This window comes from Pseudophryne corroboree, chromosome 1, assembly GCF_028390025.1.
Source record: "Pseudophryne corroboree isolate aPseCor3 chromosome 1, aPseCor3.hap2, whole genome shotgun sequence".
Classification (NCBI taxonomy): domain Eukaryota; kingdom Metazoa; phylum Chordata; class Amphibia; order Anura; family Myobatrachidae; genus Pseudophryne; species Pseudophryne corroboree.
The window spans coordinates 736,161,084-736,180,787 of NC_086444.1; the positions used below are offsets into that span (position 1 = coordinate 736,161,084).

The 19,704-nt window shown below is 36.4% G+C and overlaps 1 long non-coding RNA gene across 14 annotated transcripts in view; it reads right to left on the bottom strand.

Moving 5' to 3' along the window:
- The window catches only part of LOC134909391 (uncharacterized), an 88,805-nt gene that overhangs the window by 46,250 nt on the left and 22,851 nt on the right, over window positions 1-19,704 (bottom strand). For 11 of the 14 annotated variants that reach the window (XR_010175913.1, XR_010175916.1, XR_010175914.1 and 8 more), the window contains exons 5-7: window positions 16,655-16,866; window positions 12,513-12,724; window positions 6,301-6,512 (exon numbers count right to left, since the gene is read on the bottom strand). This is a non-coding gene — a long non-coding RNA (uncharacterized LOC134909391). The remainder of the gene's footprint in view (window positions 1-6,300; window positions 6,513-12,512; window positions 12,725-16,654; window positions 16,867-19,704) is intronic. The other 3 variants (XR_010175909.1, XR_010175915.1, XR_010175920.1) reach the window with 3 other exon arrangements.

Below are 19,704 nucleotides of genomic sequence, written 5' to 3' on the forward strand. Positions count from 1 at the left end.
CTGGATAGTTGACTCAAAATGTTAGGGAAAAAAACCATACAGCATAATGTCACACCATACAACACAATACAATACCACATAGTTTTAGAAACACAACACATTCTGAAATTGAAACGGTTAGGATATTAAGTAAGAAAAACCTGGATATTTGACTTAAAATGTTAGGGAAAAAAACAATACAGCACAATGTTACACCAACATAGTTTTTGAAACACATTACATTCTGAAATAGAAACGGTTAGGATATTAAGAGCAAGCTGGATATTCGACTCAAAATGTTTGGAAAGCACCATACAGCACACTGTCACACCATACAACACAATACCACAGTTTTAGAGACACAATACATTCTGAAATTGAAATGGTTAGGATATTAAGAGCAAGTTGGATATTTGACTCAATGTTGGGGGGGGGGGGGGGGGAAACCATGCAGCACAATGTCACACCAAAAGGCACAACACAACAGTTTTAAGACGCAATACATTCTGAAAAGCAAACGGTTAGGATATTAAGAGCAACCTGGATATTTGACTCAATGTTAGGAAAGCATCATACGGCACAACACCACATAGTTTTAGAAACACATTACATTATGAAAAGCAGTTAGGATGTTAGGAGCAAGCTGGATATTTGACTCAAAATGTTAGGAAAAAACCATACAACACAATACCACAGTTTTAGAAACACAATACATTTTGAAATATAAACTGTTAGGATATTAAGAGCAAGCTGGATAATTGACTTCAAATGTTAGGAAAGTACCATACAGCACAATGACATACCATACGGCACTCCGCCAGTTTTTAAGACGCATTATATAAACTGTTAGGATATTTAGAGCACCCTGGATATTTGACTCAAAATGTTAGGAAAAACCCATACAGCACAATGTTACATCAAAAGGCACAATGCAACATAGTTTTAAAGATGCAATACATTCTGACAAGCAAACTGTTAGGATATTAAGAGCAAGCTGGATATTTGACTCAAAATGTTAAGCAAGCACCATACAGCACAATGTTACATAGTTTAGAGACCCATTACATTCTGAAAAGCAAACAGTTGGGATATAAAGTAAGAGCAACCTGGATATTTGATTCAAAATGTTAGGAAAAAACCACAGTACAATGTCACACCATAAGGCACTACACAACATTGTTTTAAAGATGCAATACATTCTGAAAAGCAAATAGTTGGGATATAAAGTAAGAGCAACCTGGATATTTGACTTAAAATGTTAGGGGAAAAAACCATACAGCACAATGTTACACCATAAGGCACAACATAGTTTTTGAAACACATTACATTCTGAAATAGGAACGGTTAGGATATTAAGAGCAAGCTGGAGATTCGACTCAAAATGTTTGGAAAGCACAATACAGCACAATGTTACATAGTTTTAGAGACTCATTACATTCTGAAAAGCAAACTGTTAGGATATTAAGTAAGAGCAACCTGGATATTTGACTCAAAAGGTTAGGAAAGCACAATACAGCACAATGTTACATAGTTTTAGAGACTCATTACATTCTGAAAAGCAAACTGTTAGGATGATAGGAGCACGCTGGATATTTGACTCAAAATGTTAGGAAAAACCCATACAGCACAATGGTACATCAAAAGGCACAATGCAACATAGTTTTAAAGATGCAATACATTCTGAAAAGCAAACTGTTAGGATATTAAGAGCAACCTGGATATTTGACTCAAAATGTTAGGAAAGCACCATACAGCACAATGTTACATAGTTTTATAGACCCATTACATTCTGAAAAGCAAACAGTTGGGATATAAAGTAAGAGCAACTTGGATATTTGACTCAAAGGGTTAGCAAAGCACAATACAGCACAATGTTACATAGTTTTAGAGACCCATTACATTCTGAAAAGCAAACTGTTAAGGTGGCCATCCACTACTCAGACTTGTCTGAACTGCAGATAGCATCAGATTTCTCTTGAACTCTCCCGGGAGCGTCCCGGGAATCGGATCAGACCCTGGCTTTAATTTTCATTACATTCACTTCAGATATATCTGATGCAATATATCATGTGCCAGATCGCATCAGATATATCTGATGCACACATGCTACATGTGATTGATCTGATGCTGCTGCTGCCGCTGTTCCCCCTCTTGGTGGGTGGGAGTGGTCAGGGAGATGCCAGTCAAGTGACGCTTCAGATGAATCTGATCAGATACATCTGAAGTAAAAAAAACAATCCGATGTGCACCTGTTTTCTTCAGATTCAGATAAATAGTTGGGGCAGCCTCAGAGATCTGTAGTTCAGACATATCTGACACGGGAGTGAGCATTGGATCTGAAGAGCCATCCAATGTGACACTTTTCTTCAGATATGACGGTCAGATGCATCGAAATCTGAAGAAAACTGCCCAAATCTGACTAGTGGATGGGGGCCTTAAGGATGATAGGAGCACGCTGGATATTTGACTCAAAATGTTAGGAAAAACCCATACAGCACAATGGTACATCAAAAGGCACAATGCAACATAGTTTTAAAGATGCAATACATTCTGAAAAGCAAACTGTTAGGATATTAAGAGCAAGCTGGATATTTGACTCAAAATGTTAAGCAAGCACCATACAGCACAATGTTACATAGTTTAGAGACCCATTACATTCTGAAAAGCAAACAGTTGGGATATAAAGTAAGAGCAACCTGGATATTTGATTCAAAATGTTAGGAAAATAACATACAGTACAATGTCACACCATAAGGCACCACACAACATAGTTTTAAAGATGCAATACATTCTGAAAAGCAAACTGTTAGGATATTAAGTAAGAGCAACCTGGATATTTGACTCAAAAGGTTAGGAAAGCACAATGTTACATAGTTTTAGAGACCCATTACATTCTGAAAAGCAAACAGTTAGGATGTTAGGAGCAAGCTGGATAGTTGACTCAAAATGTTAGGGAAAAAAACCATACAGCATTATGGCACACCATACAACACAATACAATACCACAGTTTTAGAAACACAACACATTCTCAAATTGAAACGGTTAGGATATTAAGTAAGAAAAACCTGGATATTTGACTTAAAATGTTAGGAAAAAAACCATACAGTACAAAGTCACACCATAAGGCACCACGCAACATAGTTTTAAAGATGCAATACATTCTGAAAAGCAAACTGTTAGGATATTAAGAGCAACCTGGATATTTGACTCAAAATGTTAGGAAAGCACAATAAAGCACAATGTTACATAGTTTTAGAGACCCATTACATTCTGAAAAGCAAACAGCTGGGATATAAAGTAAGAGCAACCTGGATATTTGATTGAAAATGTTAGGAAAGCACAATACAGCACAATGTTACATAGTTTTAGAGACCCATTACATTCTGAAAAGCAAACTGTTAGGATATTAAGAGCAACCAGGATATTTGACTCAAAATGTTAGGAAAGCACCATACAGCACAATGTTACATAGTTTTATAGACCCATTACATTCTGAAAAGCAAACAGTTGGGATATAAAGTAAGAGCAACTTGGATATTTGACTCAAAGGGTTAGGAAAGCACAATACAGCACATTGTTACATAGTTTTAGAGACCCATTACATTCTGAAAAGCAAACTGTTAGGATGATAGGAGCACGCTGGATATTTGACTCAAAATGTTAGGAAAAACCCATACAGCACAATGGTACATCAAAAGGCACAATGCAACATAGTTTTAAAGATGCAATACATTCTGAAAAGCAAACTGTTAGGATATTAAGAGCAAGCTGGATATTTGACTCAAAATGTTAAGCAAGCACCATACAGCACAATGTTACATAGTTTAGAGACCCATTACATTCTGAAAAGCAAACAGTTGGGATATAAAGTAAGAGCAACCTGGATATTTGATTCAAAATGTTAGGAAAATAACATACAGTACAATGTCACACCATAAGGCACCACACAACATAGTTTTAAAGATGCAATACATTCTGAAAAGCAAACTGTTAGGATATTAAGTAAGAGCAACCTGGATATTTGACTCAAAATATTTAGGAAAGCACAATACAGCACATTGTTACATAGTTTTAGAGACCCATTACATTCTGAAAAGCAAACTGTTCGGATATTAAGAGCAACCTGGATATTTGACTCAAAATGTTAGGAAAGCACCATACAGCACTATGTTACATAGTTTTATAGACCCATTATATTCTGAAAAGCAAACAGTTGGGCTATAAAGTAAAAGCAACCTGGATATTTGATTCAAAATGTTAGGAAAAAACCACACAGTACAATGTCACACCATAAGGCACTACACAACATAGTTTTAAAGATGCAATACATTCTGAAAAGCAAACTGTTAGGATATTAAGTAAGAGCAACCTGGATATTTGACTCAAAAGGTTAGGAAAGCACAATGTTACATAGTTTTAGAGACCCATTACATTCTGAAAAGCAAACAGTTAGGATGTTAGGAGCAAGCTGGATAGTTGACTCAAAATGTTAGGGAAAAAAACCATACAGTACAAAGTCACACCATAAGGCACCACGCAACATAGTTTTAAAGATGCAATACATTCTGAAAAGCAAACTGTTAGGATATTAAGAGCAACCTGGATATTTGACTCAAAATGTTAGGAAAGTACAATAAAGCACAATAAAGCACAATGTTACATAGTTTTAGAGACCCATTACATTCTGAAAAGCAAACAGATGGGATATAAAGTAAGAGCAACCTGGATATTTGATTCAAAATGTTAGGAAAGCACAATACAGCACAATGTTACATAGTTTTATAGACCCATTACATTCTGAAAAGCAAACTGTTAGGATATTAAGAGCAACCTAGATATTTGACTCAAAATGTTAGGAAAGCACCATACAGCACAATGTTACATAGTTTTATAGACCCATTACATTCTGAAAAGCAAACAGTTGGGATATAAAGTAAGAGCAACCTGGATATTTGATTCAAAATGTTAGGAAAAAACCATACAGTACAATGTCACACCATAAGGCACTACACAACATTGTTTTAAAGATGCAATACATTCTGAAAAGCAAACTGTTAGGATATTAAGTAAGAGCAACCTGGATATTTGACTCAAAAGGTTAGGAAAGCACAATACAGCACAATGTTACATAGTTTTAGAGACCCATTACATTCTGAAAAGCAAACAGTTGGGATATAAAGTAAGAGCAACCTGGATATTTGACTCAAAAGGTTAGGAAAGCACAATACAGCATAATGTTACATAGTTTTAGAGACCCATTACATTCTGAAAAGCAAACAGTTAGGATGCTAGGAGCAAGCTGGATAGTTGACTCAAAATGTTAGGGAAAAAACCATACAGCATGTCACCATACAACACAATACAATACCACATAGTTTTAGAAACACAACGCATTCTGAAATTGAAACGGTTAGGATATTAAGTAAGACAAACCTGGATATTTGACTTAAAATGTTAGGGAAAAAAAACCATACAGCACAATGTTACACCATAAGGCACAACATAGTTTTTGAAACACATTACATTCTGAAATAGGAACGGTTAGGATATTAAGAGCAAGCTGGATATTCGACTCAAAATGTTTGGAAAGCACCATACGGCACAACGCCACATAGTTAGAGACGCATTACAATCTGAAATGGAAACGATTAGGATTTTAAAGGAAAGCCAGCTGCAAATGGGGCTGACAATGTCAGGAAGGCACCATATAGCACAATGTCATGCCGCACGGTACCATACGGCACAACATGATGCTATACTAACTGTGCCGGCAAGCGTACCCTACCGGCGCAAGTGACAATTAAGTCTGACGGTTGTAGGGATGCTGAATACTGGTTTAACCCAGATATTCAAACTATTAGGATATTAAGAAAAAGCAAGCTGGATATGGGACGGACGTTAGGAAGGCACCATATAGCACAATGCCATGCCGCACGGCACAATACGGCACAGCATGATGCTATACTAACTGTGCCGGCAAGCGTACCCTAACGGCGCAAGTGACAATTAAGTCTAACGGTTGTAGGGATGCTGAATACTGGTTTAAACCAGATATTCAAACTATTAGGATATTAAGAAAAAGCAAGCTGGATATGGGACTGAAAATGGTACAAAGGCACCATACAGCACTGCATAGTTTTAGAGACGCATTATATTATGAAATGCAAACTATTAGGATTTGAAATGAAAGCAAGCTGGAAATGGGCTGACAACTTCAGCAAGGCACAATACAGCCATCAGAACATGTTATACCCAGCAATACAAACTATTACGATATGAAAGGAAGATAGTTATGTAAAACGAATACAAAAGATATTTACCTGTGCACTGAAGCCAACAAACATCTAGTCCGGCAGCTTCGGAAACACAATAGTTTGCAGCACTGGATCCTGATGCTCGCTTTTAATGTCACCCACAGAGCTGTCCTTCGTGTTTGAAGACATTTGCTTCCTCTTGAAAATTTGCTAATGGATGAAGCACACCATTTTCTTTCAGGTACCCAAAAACCTCAACATTCAAAAGAGTAGCTGCCCTAGTGAGAAGTGGAAACAATACTAGTAAGTAAAGTCTGTAAACAATATAAAACGGACCATTTCAAATGCAAAACACCCTACAAGGAAGTCAACAAATCACATGATGCCATAATGGAAGGCACCTTATAGAACTGGATATACTTAAAACTTGGACCATTAAGGTGCCTTGAAAAGCAAGTTTGAGGACCTTTGTATTAGGATATTAAGAAAAAGCAAGCTGCATATGGGAGAGAAAACTTTAGGTAGACACCATACAGAACAATGCCACGACATACGGCACAACACCACAGTTTTAGAGGCACATTACATAAAAAAAATGCAAACTGTTCGGATATTAAGAAAGAGCAAGCTTGATATTTGACTCAAAATGTAAGGAGAAAACCATACAGCACAATGTCACACCAGAAGGCACCACACAACATAGTTTTAAAGATGCAATACATTCTGAAAAGCAAACTGTTAGGATATTAAGAGCAACAGACAGAGAGGAGGGGGTTGCAAATCTCCACCCCTAAATTCCCTTCCGCACACTGAAAATTACCTGTAACCATCCCTGAACCTATCTGGTAATAAAATTCAGAGAATTAGTCACAAATGTTTGCAAACACATGTTTAGCTGCTGGCCACGTCACGGCTTCTCTGATACAGCAGTCCTAACCTACATAATAGCAGTGCCCACATAGGGCCATGTAATTTGTCACAGTAGGCCTCATGATAAAGGCTTTTACTAAAACACTTCCAGACAGAGAGCTAACTTACCCAGGAGCCACCCACAGGATCTCCCATTGGCACTACAAGGAACAGCATGCCTTCCAAATGCTGCTCCCATTCAATGCCTCTTGCACACAAGCAGACAAAATTTGGCAGTTGCTCAATCATATTAAGAGCAACCTGGATATTTGACTCAATGTTAGGAAAGCACCATACCGCACAACACCACATAGTTTTAGAAACACATTACATTCTGAAATAGAACAGTTAGGATATTAAGAGCAAGCTGAATATTAGACTCAAAATGTTACGAAAGCACCATACAGCACACTGTCACACCATACAACACAATACCACAGTTTTAGAAACACAATACATTCTGAAATTGAAATGGTTAGGATATTAAGAGCAAGTTGGATATTTGACTCAATGTTGGGGGGAAAAAAACCCATGCAGCACAATGTCACACCAAAAGGCACAACACAACATTGTTTTAAAGATGCAATACATTCTGAAAAGCAAACTGTTAGGATATTAAGTAAGAGCAACCTGGATATTTGACTCAAAATGTTAGGAAAGCACCATACAGCACAATGTTACATAGTTTTATAGACCCATTACATTCTGAAAAGCAAACAGTTGGGATATAAAGTAAGAGCAACCTGGATATTTGATTCAAAATGTTAGGGAAAAACCATACAGTACAATGTCACACCATAAGGCACTACACAACATAGTTTTAAAGATGCAATACATTCTGAAAAGCAAACTTAGGATATTAAGAGCAACCTGGATATTTGACTCAAAATGTTAGGAAAGCACAATGTTACATAGTTTTAGAGACCCATTACATTCTGAAAAGCAAACAGTTAGGATGCTAGGAGCAAGCTGGATAGTTGACTCAAAATGTTAGGGAAAAAAACCATACAGCATAATGTCACACCATACAACACAATACAATACCACATAGTTTTAGAAACACAACACATTCTGAAATTGAAACGGTTAGGATATTAAGTAAGAAAAACCTGGATATTTGACTTAAAATGTTAGGGAAAAAAACAATACAGCACAATGTTACACCAACATAGTTTTTGAAACACATTACATTCTGAAATAGAAACGGTTAGGATATTAAGAGCAAGCTGGATATTCGACTCAAAATGTTTGGAAAGCACCATACAGCACACTGTCACACCATACAACACAATACCACAGTTTTAGAGACACAATACATTCTGAAATTGAAATGGTTAGGATATTAAGAGCAAGTTGGATATTTGACTCAATGTTGGGGGGGGGGGGGGGGAAACCATGCAGCACAATGTCACACCAAAAGGCACAACACAACAGTTTTAAGACGCAATACATTCTGAAAAGCAAACGGTTAGGATATTAAGAGCAACCTGGATATTTGACTCAATGTTAGGAAAGCATCATACGGCACAACACCACATAGTTTTAGAAACACATTACATTATGAAAAGCAGTTAGGATGTTAGGAGCAAGCTGGATATTTGACTCAAAATGTTAGGAAAAAACCATACAACACAATACCACAGTTTTAGAAACACAATACATTTTGAAATATAAACTGTTAGGATATTAAGAGCAAGCTGGATAATTGACTTCAAATGTTAGGAAAGTACCATACAGCACAATGACATACCATACGGCACTCCGCCAGTTTTTAAGACGCATTATATAAACTGTTAGGATATTTAGAGCACCCTGGATATTTGATTCAAAATGTTAGGAAAAAACCACAGTACAATGTCACACCATAAGGCACTACACAACATTGTTTTAAAGATGCAATACATTCTGAAAAGCAAATAGTTGGGATATAAAGTAAGAGCAACCTGGATATTTGACTTAAAATGTTAGGGAAAAAAACCATACAGCACAATGTTACACCATAAGGCACAACATAGTTTTTGAAACACATTACATTCTGAAATAGGAACGGTTAGGATATTAAGAGCAAGCTGGAGATTCGACTCAAAATGTTTGGAAAGCACAATACAGCACAATGTTACATAGTTTTAGAGACTCATTACATTCTGAAAAGCAAACTGTTAGGATATTAAGTAAGAGCAACCTGGATATTTGACTCAAAAGGTTAGGAAAGCACAATACAGCACAATGTTACATAGTTTTAGAGACTCATTACATTCTGAAAAGCAAACTGTTAGGATGATAGGAGCACGCTGGATATTTGACTCAAAATGTTAGGAAAAACCCATACAGCACAATGGTACATCAAAAGGCACAATGCAACATAGTTTTAAAGATGCAATACATTCTGAAAAGCAAACTGTTAGGATATTAAGAGCAACCTGGATATTTGACTCAAAATGTTAGGAAAGCACCATACAGCACAATGTTACATAGTTTTATAGACCCATTACATTCTGAAAAGCAAACAGTTGGGATATAAAGTAAGAGCAACTTGGATATTTGACTCAAAGGGTTAGCAAAGCACAATACAGCACAATGTTACATAGTTTTAGAGACCCATTACATTCTGAAAAGCAAACTGTTAGGATGATAGGAGCACGCTGGATATTTGACTCAAAATGTTAGGAAAAACCCATACAGCACAATGGTACATCAAAAGGCACAATGCAACATAGTTTTAAAGATGCAATACATTCTGAAAAGCAAACTGTTAGGATATTAAGAGCAAGCTGGATATTTGACTCAAAATGTTAAGCAAGCACCATACAGCACAATGTTACATAGTTTAGAGACCCATTACATTCTGAAAAGCAAACAGATGGGATATAAAGTAAGACCAACCTGGATATTTGATTGAAAATGTTAGGAAAGCACAATACAGCACAATGTTACATAGTTTTAGAGACCCATTACATTCTGAAAAGCAAACTGTTAGGATATTAAGAGCAACCTGGATATTTGACTCAAAATGTTAGGAAGGCACCATACAGCACAATGTTACATAGTTTTATAGACCCATTACATTCTGAAAAGCAAACAGTTGGGATATAAAGTAAGAGCAACCTGGATATTTGATTCAAAATGTTAGGAAAAAACCACACAGTACAATGTCACACCATAAGGCACTACACAACATAGTTTTAAAGATGCAATACATTCTGAAAAGCAAACTGTTAGGATATTAAGTAAGAGCAACCTGGATATTTGACTCAAAAGGTTAGGAAAGCACAATGTTACATAGTTTTAGAGACCCATTACATTCTGAGAAGCAAACAGTTAGGATGTTAGGAGCAAGCTGGATAGTTGACTCAAAATGTTAGGGAAAAAAAACCATACAGCATAATGTCACACCATACAACACAATACAATACCACATAGTTTTAGAAACACAACACATTCTCAAATTGAAACGGTTAGGATATTAAGTAAGAAAAACCTCGATATTTGACTTAAAATGTTAGGAAAAAAACCATACAGTACAAAGTCACACCATAAGGCACCACGCAACATAGTTTTAAAGATGCAATACATTCTGAAAAGCAATCTGTTAGGATATTAAGAGCAACCTGGATATTTGACTCAAAATGTTAGGAAAGCACAATACAGCACAATGTTACATAGTTTTAGAGACCCATTACATTCTGAAAAGCAAACTGTTAGGATATTAAGAGTAACCTGGATATTTGACTCAAAATGTTAGGAAAGCACCATACAGCACAATGTTACATAGTTTTATAGACCCATTATATTCTGAAAAGCAAACAGATGGGATATAAAGTAAGAGCAACCTGGATATTTGATTCAAAATGTTAGGAAAAAACCATACAGTACAATGTCACACCATAAGGCACTACACAACATTGTTTTAAAGATGCAATACATTCTGAAAAGCAAACTGTTAGGATATTAAGAGCAACCTGGATATTTGACTCAAAAGGTTAGGAAACTAACACAGTACAATGTCACACCATAAGGCACCACACAACATAGTTTTAAAGATGCAATACATTCTGAAAAGCAAACTGTTAGGATATTAAGAGCAACCTGGATATTTGACTCAAAATGTTAGGAAAGCACAATAAAGCATAATGTTACATAGTTTAGAGACCCATTACATTCTGAAAAGCAAACAGTTGGGATATAAAGTAAGAGCAACCTGGATATTTGATTCAAAATGTTAGGAAAAAACCATACAGTACAATGTCACACCATAAGGCACTACACAACATTGTTTTAAAGATGCAATACATTCTGAAAAGCAAACTGTTAGGATATTAAGTAAGAGCAACCTGGATATTTGACTCAAAAGGTTAGGAAAGCACAATACAGCACAATGTTACATAGTTTTAGAGACCCATTACATTCTGAAAAGCAAACAGTTGGGATATAAAGTAAGAGCAACTTGGATATTTGATTCAAAAGGTTAGGAAAGCACAATACAGCATAATGTTACATAGTTTTAGAGACCCATTACATTCTGAAAAGCAAACAGTTAGGATGCTAGGAGCAAGCTGGATAGTTGACTCAAAATGTTAGGGAAAAAACCATACAGCCTGTCACACCATACAACACAATACAATACCACATAGTTTTAGAAACACAACACATTCTGAAATTGAAACGGTTAGGATATTAAGTAAGACAAACCTGGATATTTGACTTAAAATGTTAGGGAAAAAAACCATACAGCACAATGTTACACCATAAGGCACAACATAGTTTTTGAAACACATTACATTCTGAAATAGAAACATTTAGGATATTAAGAGCAAGCTGGATATTCGACTCAAAATGTTTGGAAAGCACCATACGGCACAACGCCACATAGTTAGAGACGCATTACAATCTGAAATGGAAACGATTAGGATTTTAAAGGAAAGCCAGCTGCAAATGGGGCTGACAATGTCAGGAAGGCACCATATAGCACAATGTCATGCCGCACGGTACCATACGGCACAACATGATGCTATACTAACTGTGCCGGCAAGCGTACCCTACCGGCGCAAGTGACAATTAAGTCTAACGGTTGTAGGGATGCTGAATACTGGTTTAACCCAGATATTCAAACTATTAGGATATTAAGAAAAAGCAAGCTGGATATGGGACTGAAAATGGTACAAAGGCACCATACAGCACTGCATAGTTTTAGAGACGCATTATATTATGAAATGCAAACTATTAGGATTTGAAATGAAAGCAAGCTGGAAATGGGCTGACAACTTCAGCAAGGCACAATACAGCCATCAGAACATGTTATACCCAGCAATACAAACTATTACGATATGAAAGGAAGATAGTTATGTAAAACGAATACAAAAGATATTTACCTGTGCACTGAAGCCAACAAACATCTAGTCCGGCAGCTTCGGAAACACAATAGTTTGCAGCACTGGATCCTGATGCTCGCTTTTAATGTCACCCACAGAGCTGTCCTTCGTGTTTGAAGACATTTGCTTCCTCTTGAAAATTTGCTAATGGATGAAGAACACCATTTTCTTTCAGGTACCCAAAAACCTCAACATTCAAAAGAGTAGCTGCCCTAGTGAGAAGTGGAAACAATACTAGTAAGTAAAGTCTGTAAACAATATAAAACTGACCATTTCAAATGCAAAACACCCTACAAGGAAGTCAACAAATCACATGATGCCATAATGGAAGGCACCTTATAGAACTGGATATACTTAAAACTTGGACCATTAAGGTGCCTTGAAAAGCAAGTTTGAGGACCTTTGTATTAGGATATTAGGAAAAAGCAAGCTGCATATGGGAGAGAGAAAACTTTAGGTAGACACCATACAGAACAATGCCACGACATACGGCACAACACCACATAGTTTTAGAAACGCATTACATTCGGAAATAGAACAGTTAGGATATTAAGAGCAAGCTGAATATTAGACTCAAAATGTTACGAAAGCACCATACAGCACACTGTCACACCATACAACACAATACCACAGTTTTAGAGACACAATACATTCTGAAATTGAAATGGTTAGGATATTAAGAGCAAGTTGGATATTTGACTCAATGTTGGGGGGAAAAAAACCCATGCAGCACAATGTCACACCAAAAGGCACAACACAACATAGTTTTAAGACGCAATACATTCTGAAAAGCAAACGGTTAGGATATTAAGAGCAACCTGGATATTTGACTCAATGTTAGGAAAGCATCATACGGCACAACACCACATAGTTTTAGAAACCCATTACATTATGAAAAGCAGTTAGGATGTTAGGAGCAAGCTGGATATTTGACTCAAAATGTTAGGAAAAAACCATACAACACAATACCACAGTTTTAGAAACACAATACATTTTGAAATATAAACTGTTAGGATATTAAGAGCAAGCTGGATAATTGACTTCAAATGTTAGGAAAGTACCATACAGCACAATGTCATACCATACGGCACTCTGCCAGTTTTTAAGACGCATTATATAAACTGTTAGGATATTAAGAGCACCCTGGATATTTGACTCAAAGTTATGAAAGCACCATATAGCACAATGTTACATAGTTTTAGAGACTCATTACATTCTGAAAAGCAAACTGTTAGGATGATAGGAGCACGCTGGATATTTGACTCAAAATGTTAGGAAAAACCCATACAGCACAATGTTACATCAAAAGGCACAATGCAACATAGTTTTAAAGATGCAATACATTCTGAAAAGCAAACTGTTAGGATATTAAGAGCAAGCTGGATATTTGACTCAAAATGTTAAGCAAGCACCATACAGCACAATGTTACATAGTTTAGAGACCCATTACATTCTGAAAAGCAAACAGTTGGGATATAAAGTAAGAGCAACCTGGATATTTGATTCAAAATGTTAGGAAAATAACATACAGTACAATGTCACACCATAAGGCACCACACAACATAGTTTTAAAGATGCAATACATTCTGAAAAGCAAACTGTTAGGATATTAAGAGCAACCTGGATATTTGACTCAAAATGTTAGGAAAGCACAATACAGCACAATGTTACATAGTTTTAGAGACCCATTACATTCTGAAAAGCAAACAGATGGGATATAAAGTAAGAGCAACCTGGATATTTGATTGAAAATGTTAGGAAAGCACAATACAGCACAATGTTACATAGTTTTAGAGACCCATTACATTCTGAAAAGCAAACTGTTAGGATATTAAGAGCAACCTGGATATTTGATTCAAAATGTTAGGAAAAAACCACACAGTACAATGTCACACCATAAGGCACTACACAACATAGTTTTAAAGATGCAATACATTCTGAAAAGCAAACTGTTAGGATATTAAGTAAGAGCAACCTGGATATTTGACTCAAAATGTTAGGAAAGCACCATACAGCACAATGTTACATAGTTTTATAGACCCATTATATTCTGAAAAGCAAACAGTTGGGATATAAAGTAAGAGCAACCTGGATATTTGACTCAAAAGGTTAGGAAAGCACATTGTTACATAGTTTTAGAGACCCATTATTTTCTGAAAAGCAAACAGTTAGGATGTTAGGAGCAAGCTGGATAGTTGACTCAAAATGTTAGGGAAAAAAACCATACAGCATTATGGCACACCATACAACACAATACAATACCACATAGTTTTAGAAACACAACACATTCTCAAATTGAAACGGTTAGGATATTAAGTAAGAAAAACCTGGATATTTGACTTAAAATGTTAGGAAAAAAACCATACAGTACAAAGTCACACCATAAGGCACCACGCAACATAGTTTTAAAGATGCAATACATTCTGAAAAGCAAACGGTTAGGATATTAAGAGCAACCTGGATATTTGACTCAAAATGTTAGGAAAGCACAATAAAGCACAATGTTACATAGTTTTAGAGACCCATTACATTCTGAAAAGCAAACAGATGGGATATAAAGTAAGAGCAACCTGGATATTTGATTGAAAATGTTAGGAAAGCACCATACAGCACAATGTTACATAGTTTTAGAGACCCATTACATTCTGAAAAGCAAACAGTTGGGATATAAAGTAAGAGCAACCTGGATATTTGATTCAAAATGTTAGGAAAAAACCATACAGTACAATGTCACACCATAAGGCACTACACAACATTGTTTTAAAGATGCAATACATTCTGAAAAGCAAACTGTTAGGATATTAAGAGCAACCTGGATATTTGACTCAAAAGGTTAGGAAAGCACAATACAGCATAATGTTACATAGTTTTAGAGACCCATTACATTCTGAAAAGCAAACAGTTAGGATGCTAGGAGCAAGCTGGATAGTTGACTCAAAATGTTAGGGAAAAAACCATACAGCATAATGTCACAATATACAACACAATACAATACCACATAGTTTTAGAAACACAACACATTCTGAAATTGAAACGGTTAGGATATTAAGTAAGAAAAACCTGGATATTTGACTTAAAATGTTAGGGAAAAAAACCATACAGCACAATGTTACACCATAAGGCACAACATAGTTTTTGAAACACATTACATTCTGAAATAGAAACGGTTAGGATATTAAGAGCAAGCTGGATATTCGACTCAAAATGTTTGGAAAGCACCATACGGCACAACGCCACATAGTTAGAGACGCATTACAATCTGAAATGGAAACGATTAGGATTTTAAAGGAAAGCCAGCTGCAAATGGGGCTGACAATGTCAGGAAGGCACCATATAGCACAATGTCATGCCGCACGGTACCATACGGCACAACATGATGCTATACTAACTGTGCCGGCAAGCGTACCCTACCGGCGCAAGTGACAATTAAGTCTAACGGTTGTAGGGATGCTGAATACTGGTTTAACCCAGATATTCAAACTATTAGGATATTAAGAAAAAGCAAGCTGGATATGGGACGGACGTTAGGCAGGCACCATATAGCACAATGCCATGCCGCACGGCACAATACGGCACAGCATGATGCTATACTAACTGTGCCGGCAAGCGTACCCTAACGGCGCAAGTGACAATTAAGTCTAACGGTTGTAGGGATGCTGAATACTGGTTTAACCCAGATATTCAAACTATTAGGATATTAAGAAAAAGCAAGCTGGATATGGGACGGACGTTAGGAAGGCACCATATAGCACAATGCCATGCCGCACGGCACAGCATGATGCTATACTAACTGTGCCGGCAAGCGTACCCTAACGGCGCAAGTGACAATTAAGTCTAACGGTTGTAGGGATGCTGAATACTGGTTTAAACCAGATATTCAAACTATTAGGATATTAAGAAAAAGCAAGCTGGATATGGGACTGAAAATGGTACAAAGGCACCATACAGCACTGCATAGTTTTAGAGACGCATTATATTATGAAATGCAAACTATTAGGATTTGAAATGAAAGCAAGCTGGAAATGGGCTGACAACTTCAGCAAGGCACAATACAGCCATCAGAACATGTTATACCCAGCAATACAAACTATTACGATATGAAAGGAAGATAGTTATGTAAAACGAATACAAAAGATATTTACCTGTGCACTGAAGCCAACAAACATCTAGTCCGGCAGCTTCGGAAACACAATAGTTTGCAGCACTGGATCCTGATGCTCGCTTTTAATGTCACCCACAGAGCTGTCCTTCGTGTTTGAAGACATTTGCTTCCTCTTGAAAATTTGCTAATGGATGAAGCACACCATTTTCTTTCAGGTACCCAAAAACCTCAACATTCAAAAGAGTAGCTGCCCTAGTGAGAAGTGGAAACAATACTAGCAAGTAAAGTCTGTAAACAATATAAAACGGACCATTTCAAATGCAAAACACCCTACAAGGAAGTCAACAAATCACATGATGCCATAATGGAAGGCACCTTATAGAACTGGATATACTTAAAACTTGGACCATTAAGGTGCCTTGAAAAGCAAGTTTGAGGACCTTTGTATTAGGATATTAGGAAAAAGCAAGCTGCATATGGGAGAGAGAAAACTTTAGGTAGACACCATACAGAACAATGCCACGACATACGGCACAACACCACATAGTTTTAGAAACGCATTACATTCGGAAATAGAACAGTTAGGATATTAAGAGCAAGCTGAATATTAGACTCAAAATGTTACGAAAGCACCATACAGCACACTGTCACACCATACAACACAATACCACAGTTTTAGAGACAATACATTCTGAAATTGAAATGGTTAGGATATTAAGAGCAAGTTGGATATTTGACTCAATGTTGGGGGGAAAAAAACCCATGCAGCACAATGTCACACCAAAAGGCACAACGCAACATAGTTTTAAGACGCAATACATTCTGAAAAGCAAACGGTTAGGATATTAAGAGCAACCTGGATATTTGACTCAATGTTAGGAAAGCATCATACGGCACAACACCACATAGTTTTAGAAACCCATTACATTATGAAAAGCAGTTAGGATGTTAGGAGCAAGCTGGATATTTGACTCAAAATGTTAGGAAAAAACCATACAACACAATACCACAGTTTTAGAAACAATACATTTTGAAATATAAACTGTTAGGATATTAAGAGCAAGCTGGATAATTGACTTCAAATGTTAGGAAAGTACCATACAGCACAATGTCATACCATACGGCACTCTGCCAGTTTTTAAGACGCATTATATAAACTGTTAGGATATTAAGAGCACCCTGGATATTTGACTCAAAGTTATGAAAGCACCATATAGCACAATGTTACATAGTTTTAGAGACTCATTACATTCTGAAAAGCAAACTGTTAGGATGATAGGAGCACGCTGGATATTTGACTCAAAATGTTAGGAAAAACCCATACAGCACAATGTTACATCAAAAGGCACAATGCAACATAGTTTTAAAGATGCAATACATTCTGAAAAGCAAACTGTTAGGATATTAAGAGCAAGCTGGATATTTGACTCAAAATGTTAAGCAAGCACCATACAGCACAATGTTACATAGTTTAGAGACCCATTACATTCTGAAAAGCAAACAGTTGGGATGTTAGGAGCAAGCTGGATATTTGACTCAAAATGTTAGGAAAATAACATACAGTACAATGTCACACCATAAGGCACCACACAACATAGTTTTAAAGATGCAATACATTCTGAAAAGCAAACTGTTAGGATATTAAGAGCAACCTGGATATTTGACTCAAAATGTTAGGAAAGCACAATACAGCACAATGTTACATAGTTTTAGAGACCCATTACATTCTGAAAAGCAAACAGATGGGATATAAAGTAAGAGCAACCTGGATATTTGACTCAAAAGGTTAGGAAAGCACAATACAGCACAATGTTACATAGTTTTAGAGACCCATTACATTCTGAAAAGCAAACTGTTAGGATATTAAGAGCAACCTGGATATTTGACTCAAAATGTTAGGAAAGCACAATGTTACATAGTTTTAGAGACCCATTACATTCTGAAAAGCAAACTGTTAGGATATTAAGAGCAACCTGGATATTTGACTCAAAAGGTTAGGAAAGCACAATGTTACATAGTTTTAGAGACCCATTACATTCTGAAAAGCAAACAGGATGTTAGGAGCAAGCTGGATAGTTGACTCAAAATGTTAGGGAAAAAAACCATACAGCATTATGGCACACCATACAACACAATACAATACCACATAGTTTTAGAAACACAACACATTCTCAAATTAAAACGGTTAGGATATTAAGTAAGAAAAACCTGGATATTTGACTTAAAATGTTAGGAAAAAAACCAAACAGTACAAAGTTACACCATAAGGCACCAAGCAACATAGCTTTAAAGATGCAATACATTCTGAAAAGCAAACTGTTAGGATATTAAGAGCAACCTGGATATTTGACTCAAAATGTTAGGAAAGCACAATAAAGCACAATGTTACATAGTTTTAGAGACCCATTACATTCTGAAAAGCAAACAGATGGGATATAAAGTAAGAGCAACCTGGATATTTGATTGAAAATGTTAGGAAAGCACAATACAGCACAATGTTACATAGTTTTAGAGACCCATTACATTCTGAAAAGCAAACTGCTAGGATATTAAGAGCAACCTAGATATTTGACTCAAAATGTTAGGAAAGCACCATACAGCACAATGTTACATAGTTTTAGAGACCCATTACATTCTGAAAAGCAAACTGTTAGGATATTAAGAGCAACCTGGATATTTGACTCAAAATGTTAGGAAAGCACCATACAGCACAATGTTACATAGTTTTATAGACCCATTATATTCTGAAAAGCAAACAGTTGGGCTATAAAGTAAGAGCAACCTGGATATTTGATTCAAAATGTTAGGAAAAAACCATACAGTACAATGTCACACCATAAGGCACTACACAACATAGTTTTAAAGATGCAATACATTCTGAAAAGCAAACTGTTAGGATATTAAGTAAGAGCAACCTGGATATTTGACTCAAAAGGTTAGGAAAGCACAATGTTACATAGTTTTAGAGACCCATTACATTCTGAAAAGCAAACAGTTAGGATGTTAGGAGCAAGCTGGATAGTTGACTCAAAATGTTAGGGAAAAAAACCACACAGCATTATGGCACACCATACAACACAATACAATACC